At 34.7% G+C, this 10000-nt stretch overlaps 1 protein-coding gene across 9 annotated transcripts in view; it reads right to left on the bottom strand.

The window, feature by feature from the left end:
* The window catches only part of LOC106869336 (5-hydroxytryptamine receptor 4), a 337418-nt gene that overhangs the window by 17500 nt on the left and 309918 nt on the right, over positions 1 to 10000 (bottom strand). For 2 of the 9 annotated variants that reach the window (XR_008263485.1, XR_008263489.1), the window contains one exon: positions 5158 to 6436. The exons of 6 other annotated variants lie outside the window; for them this stretch is intronic. The gene's annotated coding sequence lies outside the window, so the exon portion shown is untranslated. Of the gene's footprint in view, positions 1 to 5155; positions 6437 to 10000 lie in introns of those variants that run through there. One more of the 9 variants, XR_008263488.1, reaches the window with a different exon arrangement.

The following is a 10000-nucleotide window of genomic DNA, read 5'->3' as shown; positions in this document are numbered from 1 at the left end:
AGCATGATGCATTTGAATAGAATGCCTTTAGTCACAGATCAGCAAGATCAAGGACAACCTAGGGCTAAAGAAAAATCACAACAATGACGAACGCAAAAAACAACGTCTACTTCCATGTAGACTTAAATGCCTTCGGTGCAGCTATGAGCTTAGCAGGTGAAATTCTTTTACGTTTTGTCTTCAAAACGGTAGAAACATAATTTAAATAAGAACTTATCATCGACATTTTAACATGATTCGGGCTCAGATCAATGAATATGAAACACTGCGAGCTATTAGAACACTCCTCAGATTCACAATGGTACCGTTATTTAGTACAGTGATATATTTAATATCCTGACGACTTCTTGGTACGAAACATTCTGTATTATTTCTATTTCTAGGTCATTACTGAACCTCTCGATTTGTTCTCTTTATCGGTTTCTCTCGTAACAACTTATAAAATGTTAACTAGATTCACTAGTTGCAATACTTTAATTTCAAAAACAAATGAATATCACAAATTTTCATAGTACATCTTCATGATGGAATACAACATAAACACCCCACCACAAAAAAAAAAAAAAAAATGAAATAAAACATCGAATGTAATAATCTGATATAATAATCTGATATAATTTGAAGTGTATTTTATACATAAACGACAGGGAACGAAGCCTTATATTCTACGATATATTTTTAGATCAAGATAGCAAAGACTGGCGCTGTTTTGCTTCACCTTCCTTTTACTTGATAACTATTCAAGGGAAATCATTTTTGTTTTTGCATTTTGATATTTGAAGTAAAAGAGATTACAGATCGATAAGGTTCTCAAAATATTATTGATTATTTCTAACGTTATCATTTTTTTGTCACGTTTTCCACCCACATGTCGAGTTCTAAGATTGTAGGTGGAAATATTAAAGAAATAAGTTAAAGTAAAACGCGGAACTGAATTCTATATAATGTGTTAATGGAAAATGTACTTACAGTAATAACTTGATTTTATGAAGGCTATATGTATGGAAATACGGTATTATGTAAGTGTTTGCGCGCACGCATGCACACACACACATACAGCCATTCAGAACGTGAACACACACAGTGAAACAGAAATCCCTTTAACATTTAAATGACATGAAGTTTTAGCATTTTTAAGTAGTAACAAATGTGTTTCTATGCATTGCTAATATCATCGTTGCTATTTTATTGAAAATATATTATAATATAATGTATTCTTTTGTATATTTTAGAAACATATCAAAAGATGAGAAAACAGTCATTGTCCTAAAAACGATAACTTATTTGTTCAATTGTGTAACCATGCGTTGTTCATCTGAACGTAGTAGTTCGGATAGTTGGCAATATGGACTGTAGAGCAACGGATCAGCAAAAGTGGGGTGAGTGTAGAGCGTGTTGAATGTATGTAGTTGGGGGTTGAAGGGAAACAGTGTTGAGAATATGAGATGTGTAAGTGAGGGATAAAATGAAAAGGAAATGAAACAGATGTTAACAAACTCAACTGACCTCAGTTGAAGTAAAATGGGAACATTAATTAAAAGACTTATCTCTTAAACGGTGGACATCATCAATTGATGTATCAGTTATTATACACTGATATAGCCATCATCAAAGGAGTCTTTTACGGTACATTTTAATAACGAGATTGTAAAATTTATTGTGCGAGAGATTAACACTTATAGCTTTATATTTCTTTAATGTGGAAATAGTAATGAAAATTACTCGTAAGAAAAAGAGAGATCTTTTGATTTTTCCCGTTTAGCACACATTCATGCACCTCTTTCCCATTGTTTAAGGATTTAAACCCATTCGAGGACGGGATGGTCATAGTGGGAATATCTTTAGTCAACGTCTTCTTAATAATTGTTGATCTAAGTCTGAATGACGCCATTTAAGGAAAGGCATATTGTGCAACTTAATCTGAGATAACGGCGCCTGTAGAAAATAAGAGGGATAATCACATCTAGAATGCCTTTGATCATAGATCTGCGGGATGAAGCGTGATTTTGGACTAAACAGCTATAAACTTCTTTCTTTTGTGTTCATAAATCTGACATCTTCCTGTGTCACAGGGCATTCATAGATTGGAAAGATGTGCTATTAAGAAACTATTACCAACATTCAGACAGCAGGAGTGTATAACACTCCTGTACGTACACTGTACTTAGATTTGCTGTACATTAATTATAAAATGATTTAGTTTAGAGAAAGAATCTGTACTTATTATCATACACACTCACATCGAGGACTGGTGAGATTGACGCAGGTTTTGAATCTCCTTTCTCGAAATGAAGTGATTAAGTGCGGCTGTTTGGATGTTGACGTTTAGGCGCGGCTGATTGTGCATTCAAGCTGTTTTGGCGATAAAAAAGTTTGGCACTTGAGGCAAGCACACTCACGCAAGCAAGCAGAAATATTCCAACACAAACAGAGTGAGACAGTGGCATTACACACACATACAAAGATAACTATATGCTGACGTAGAAAAACACAGAGGGAAAGAGAGAAAGGGGGAGGAGAGAGAGAAGAAAGAAGAAAGATAGGGGGAGAAACAAAGAGAGAGGAGGGCAAATAATGAGACGATAGAAATATTAAAACATCTGAATCAGCAACGGTGGCGCTCAAACGCCTCATACCCTTTCATTCTATATCTGCAAAGTGGCGGCTAAAGGAAAACTACAGACAGAGAGGAAATCTCAGAAAGTTCACAATCTCAGTACAATGGTTATTGCCAGGGCTTACGGGTAAACGCAATATAGGACAAGAGACGTGAAAAGACAATGCCCGAGTGGGGATGGAACAAGGCCAAGAGAAAGCTAGAAGTAGTCATTACAGTTGCACAAGAAGGCAAAGAAAGGCAAGGTTGTTTTTTTTTATCTATTTAAAAAAATTATTCTATTCATTGGTTTGCTGCCATGTTGGTGTGACGCCTTGAATTGATCCCAGTATTTTTTTTTTTGTCAAAAGTCTAATACCTATTCTATTAATCTATTTTACCGAAAAGCTAAGTTACAGGAACGTATACAAGTCAATACCAGTTGTCAAGAGGTAGGAATGAGTTGCAATAACGTAAAAACACAGAGACACATGCACACACGCACGCACACACACACGTACACACTCACATGTATGTACATACAACGAGCTTCCAATCAGTTACTATTTTCCAAATTCACTCACAAGGGATTGACCGGCCCGGAGCTATAGTAGAAGACACTTATCCAAGATGCTGCGCAGTGTGCTGAATCCGAACCTATAAGGATGGAAAGCGAGGTTCTTACCTACACAGCTATGCCAGCGCCTATGTGATTCAGACTATTTTTGATTATTGGTCTTCTCGATAAATACTAGCATGCAGCTAAAAACAACAGTAAAAGTAAAAACATTAAATGCATCGATGAAGTACAAAAAATAAGATGTACTCATATAGAGATGTTAATTGAATGGAAAATGTAAAAGGAAAAAAAAAAATATTTGTATATATTTGACGTTCACTAGTTGTTTGCTGGTTCAATAGAAATATCATGTTTATATTTGGACGCAGGATGAACATATATGTACATAAGTTGTTGAGAGATATAAGCTTGACTGCTTGTCTTTGTTGGTTACGTTAGTACTGTAGAATTGTATATGGATTATGCTCATCCATTGTTAAGAAAAATGTAAATCAAAGTAAGCGGTTACTCTTTCTCTCTCTCTCCCTCTCTCGTAAGGAAGGCTATATTAATTGAATATGAAACCTTCAGCATGAAATATATTGAAAAGAAATTGTAATTTAGACAACTGCATTATATAAATAAAGATCTTGTGTATGATTTGATAGAATCGTCATTATCTATTCAACAATGGAGGTCTACACACCCAACCTACAAACACTTTCATTACATATACAGATACATATGCATACATACACACACATACATATTCACACGCATACACACACGCACTCACACACACACACACATATATCGTATATATATCGATATATATGCAGAAACACGCGTATAGATATCTATTTATGTATGTGTACATGTGTATACGTTAACATATACGGAAACGGTTCAAAGAAGTAAAACATTCATTATTATTTGAAAATAGAATGTAAATTAAAAAATAACTTATTTTGTTCTGAATCGTTAAGATTCTTCTATCCAATGTTCACCATCAGTTGCCATTACATTAGAAATTTGGTCTCTAGTATATATCTTCTGCAAGGGAAATCTACGTCAAGTTTGCCAACCAATAACTTACTCATTAATTTTACGGCCTTGCTCTTACTATATCTATTACTCACACAGAGAGAAAGTTAAATGTCCTGGTCATGGAGTCAACAGGGTGCCAATAACAGCTTTAAACCAACTACGATAACTATCTCTCCTTTACCATTCTTTCACAGTTATAGTTACCGCTATCAATTTGGCAATCCTCGATATCTTTGTTTTTAATTCCTGGGTCAATTCTGATCGTACAACAAAGTTGAAGATGTGACATCCATTTGTTATAGTTTATCTATGTCTCCCTTCTATGTTATATACGTTCCTTTTCACTCATGGCAATTATTGTCTTTCTACGATGTATCTAGGAATACGATCCCTAATGAATTCTTTTCTTTTTGAAAACAGTAATTTATGGTATGTGTACACACACACACACACACACACACACACACACACACACACACACACACACACACACACACACACACACACACACACACACACACACACACACACACGCACACTTATATATATGATGGAATCTCTCGACGAAGATGATGACTGAGTGTTCAGTGTTTGCACTCTGCACAAACTATTTGTTTATAGTGATCGAATCTACGTACTGTACATCACCTCATTCCTTACATCAAATCGATTTTGCGTCAAAGGTGCATGGTGTACAACACTCAAGGTAGTGAAGTGATCGCAGAGCGACGTGAGATCAAATGTTTTGCTCAACAGCACAACACAACACCGGGTCGTCTGAGAATTGAAACCACGATCTCGCAATCGCAACACCTTATATACATACATACATACATACATATATAATACATACATACATACATACATACGTACATACATACATACATACATATAGCCAAAGGAGTGGCTGTGTTGTAAGCAGCTTGCTTACCAACCATATGGTCCCGGGCACCTTGGGCAAGTGTCTTCTACTATAGCCTCGGGCCGACTAAAGCTTGTGAGTGGATTTGGTAGACAGAAACTGGAAGAAGCCCGTCGTATATGTATGTATATGTGTGTGTATATGTTTGTGTGTCTGTTTGTCCCCCCAGCATCGCTTGACGACCGATGCTGGTGTGTTTACGTCCCCGTAACTTCGAAGATATACCGTCAACATTATTGGTATTAGTACTGCTCTACATCTTAGAGTGTACTTCTCCGGATTTATGTTTTCTACAAACGATCCCCAGAACGGAAATTTTCGTGCCATGTTTACATTTTAGGAAATTCCTGCTAGACCTTTGGAGCCCGCAAGATGGCGGTACAACCGGAAGTCGATAGCCAATGGAAAGGGATATAATCCCTTATAGTTTGTGTATGTGCATGTGTCTGTGTCCTTATAGATTCGAAAACTGATGCGCTGATTTTGCCGTATAAGGTATCAAAACATACAGTAATCTTACGGCTACGAAATAAAGGATGTTTGTTGTACATAAGGTCTTTTTTATTACAAAAATAACCTCAAAAACGAGGTCAGGTCGCACAATTTTGAGGTCTTTTTACTAAGGGAGGCAACTCTGTCTGAACGATCTTAAGATACATGGAGTTTAACCAGGGAATGAAATTTCGAAGATATAACGTCAACATTATTAGTATTATTTAGTAGATAATTGTTTAATTTGAAGTATGTTTGTCTGTTTTTTGTTTAGCCCAGAATTGCCTCTGACGTAGCAGACGCATCGCATAGTTTTTTTTCTTACTGAAACACTATAACTCTGTCTTTCTTTTGACGAAATGGTGTGTTTTAAAAGAGATTTGGCTGTTATTTGTAGTAGCTGAAGTTACTAAAGGGATAACTCTGTGTGTGTGTGTGTGTGTTTTGTTGGGGTGAAGAAAATACTTTTTCTCAGAATATATAAAGAAATCTGGGCATCTTTGTTACTGCTAACCATTTAACTTCAAATTACAATTGTAAATTTTTGGAAGTCAATAAACTGAGATATATATATATAATGTTATTGTATAGAGTGGAAGTCCATGACGAAGTTTTGAACTCATTATCCTTTGGTTAGTAATCCATAACTTGAATTTAAAGCTATTAAGTCTTTAAACAATATTTTACTAGGTGTTAAGTTCAAATTACTCCGAGGTCGACTTTGCTTTCATCCTTTCGGGGTCGATAAATTAAGTACCAGCTGCGTACTGGGGTCGATCTAATCGACTCGACCCCTCGGCCAAAATTTCGGGCCTTGTGCCTAGAGTAGAAAAGAAAAGAATATTTTACTGGGTTTAGTCTTTCGAGTGTCGCCATGATAAGGTATCACCTTCAAATATGTAATTGATCATACTAACCTCAGTACGTATTTCAATCTGGCATTTATTTTATAGATCTGAGATTGATGAACTGCTAGCTTTTAGACACAATTGGACACAGTACTCGATTTTACAACAAATGTAAACACACACACACACACATACACACACACACACACACACACACACACACACACACACACACACACACACACACACACACACACATTAGGTGCAAGAATGAGTGTGTGGTCGAGAAGTTTGCTTACGAACCACATGGTTCCCCGTTCAGTCCATCTGCATGGTACCTTGGGCAAGAGTTTTCTACTATAATCCTAGGCCAACCACAGACTTGTGACTGAATTTGGTAGGCGGAAACTGCAGCGTTGTTCATCAGGAAATGAACGAAAAACATGTGTATAAAGAACAGTTGTTTGTTTCATACTTCGCACCTGTCGATTCTGCCCATAAGAAAGGAACAAATAATACAATGTGACTGCAGGTCATAACGCCAGGGTGCATTGCTAGTATATATATATATATGCACACAAATAACATGGCCATAGCGGTTGAAAACTCTCAAAACAAAGTGATATTGTAATATTTATACTTTATAATACTTATGCCCAATGCTAAGTCTGTATACTTTCTCATTTCATGTTGTAGATGTTTTACTGTGTCATTCGTCAGATGGTTTAACTAAGAGCGGAATCATCACTAGAAATTGTAGTAAGATGATAACATCAATTTCTTGCTTTTCATACATTAAGAAACGGTATCGATTGTTCTTTTTTTAATTCTTTTCACTTCCTTTTCTGAAAGGTTTTGCGTCCAGTAGATTATCTAGAAATGACACAGTTATTAAATATTTAAGTTATAAATATTGTGTGTGTCTATTGAAATGCTTTTGCAATTTTTATAGACATAGGAATAATTTCTAGTAACGATGAAAATTTCCGCCACTGAAACAGTAATAGCATGGTATGTCTTGTCTTTTAAAATGTGTGCCCGATTTTATTTAGACTTACAGAAGTAATTTATGAACTACTTTTCTTATTTCTTTACTGCCCAAAAGGGGCTTCACACAGAGGGGACAAACAAGGACAGACAAACGGATTAAGTCGACTATATCAACGCCAATGCGTAACTGGTACTTATTTAATCGACCTCGAAAGGATGAAAGACAAAGTCGACCTCGGCGGCGGAATTTGAACTCAGAACGTAGCGACAGACGAAATAAATGTAATAGTTACAGATATTAAAGCAATTGGATATATATCTTCACTTTCTTAAATATTACTAGCTAATTACTGATGTCTCTCAGTCAGCTGACGTTCACAGCAGTACAGATATTTTCCTTGCTTTAGAGACATAAATCCCTGTTTTATTGTTCGTTTAGCTGCAAATCTTCTAGGAAAATTTCAGTATACTTAAATATGAATGAGCTCAACATCTGCAATATCATTTTCATATTTGTTCCCGGGTAGTCCTTTATATTGTATTACCTATTTATAAACAAAGAATGAAATACATAAATCAACAAATATAAAGACGAAAAATAATCAGAGGGAGATTACAAATAAATTGACTTCTTAGCGAAACCCTTGGAAACCTTTTATATGTAGTAATACAGACAAATCAATTAGTTTTATCCGTTAAGACACTACTTGACATTTGGAACTCGATATCTAACTTAGAAATAAGTTGTATCTAGTACAAGAACATATAAGAGACAACATTTCCAATATTTATTTGCATCTAACGGTAGTTTTCTTTTCAATTTCCTACCTTACGTATTATATCCCCTGTCTCTTAAATCTATCTATCTATCTATCTATCTATCTATCTATCTATCTATCTATCTATCTATCTATCAATCTGCCTGCCTGCCTGCCTGTCTGTCTGTATGTCTGTCTGTCTGTTTATCTGTCTGTCTAGTTCTGTTATTTATTCTCTCGTCTGCACATAGAGAGAGATACACACTAGATATTTTTGTTTTATTTAGTTTATTAGAAATTAACTAAATTGCCACATCCCTGCAGCTTTTGGGCTATGCAGAATAACATGACAAGATGTCAAAGTCCTTAATAACAAGTATCCATTTTTTAAAGACTAAATGACAATTGATCGCAGAACCAGGACATTAACAATAACAACACCAATGTCGACAACAATAGAATAACGTGGAAGACTAATACAAAAGCAATAACGACAATAACAACAACAACAATATGAACAATAATAATAGTAGCAACAGCAAAAATATAAAGAAAAAACAATGAAACAAAAAAAACCCCAGAAATGGATGAAGTAAACAAAGCAACAAAAAAACACTTATATATCAAATATACCAATAAAAATCGATCAATCAATTATCTGGAACTTATCGTAAGTAACATATCAGATATTCCTCTAGCTATAACAGCAGCTTGAAACCAATTAAAGTGTCCGTGATATTTCGCCAGTTCCTTTAACTCGCCAACAACATGAAAATCTAAGTCTGATAGATAGAAATGAATATCAAATCAAATAATGTAGATTACTCTAGTTAGGCTTCTTAGAATCGGCGTTTCATTCACAAAGTATTAGGACGTAGATCGCAGAGTATATATTCCATATATATCACATATATATATGCCTGGATGTGCCAGCGAGAGAAAGAGAACTCAGTACGTGGTGAAGTGTTTGTTTATTCGTTAAAAGTCCAACATACACTGCGTTACTTATCCATAGATATTATTTTATGGATGAATGCATATATGTACGTGTATGTATATATGTACATATGAATGTATATATGTAAGTGCATGTATATATGTATGTAAAAATGCAGGTGTTTCTATGTATGTATGCATGCGTATGTGTATATGTATAAGTATATGTGTGTGTATGTATGTGTATGTATATATGTAATAATGTATATATATATAGGTGAATGTATGTATGTATATGTATGTACGCGTGTAAGTATATGTGTGTATGTATGTATATATATAGGTATGTGTGTATGTATGTGCATGTATATATGTATATATATAGGTATGTGTGTATGTATGTGTATGTATATATGTAATAATGTATATATATAGGTGAATGTATGTATGTATATGTATGTACGCGTGTAAGTATATGTGTGTATGTATGTGCATGAGCATATGTATGTATGTATGTATGTATATATGTATGTATGTATGAATCTATGTATGTATGTCTGAATATATATGTATATATGTTTGTTTTTTCTTTAGGATTTATCTTAGTTTTCCCCTTCATATAATTCAAGCTAGTCACTAAGAAAGTGTTCAAATCAAGTCAGGTCTACAAGGTTGGGTGTATCTCTGTGTAGATATGATTGTGTACCTGTTGAGCCCAAGATTTTTAAATGGACAATCTTTGAAATGTTTTAGGGATCATCATTGCAATTTTCTCTAATCGATTCTATTTGGAAAATGCGAATTATTTGCGTACATGATTACATACGTAATATATATATATATAATATATAT

The sequence above is a fragment of the Octopus bimaculoides genome, chromosome 2, assembly GCF_001194135.2.
Source record: "Octopus bimaculoides isolate UCB-OBI-ISO-001 chromosome 2, ASM119413v2, whole genome shotgun sequence".
Classification (NCBI taxonomy): domain Eukaryota; kingdom Metazoa; phylum Mollusca; class Cephalopoda; order Octopoda; family Octopodidae; genus Octopus; species Octopus bimaculoides.
Note: the sequence above shows the minus strand (reverse complement) of the source record. Positions and strands in the feature narration are given on the sequence as shown.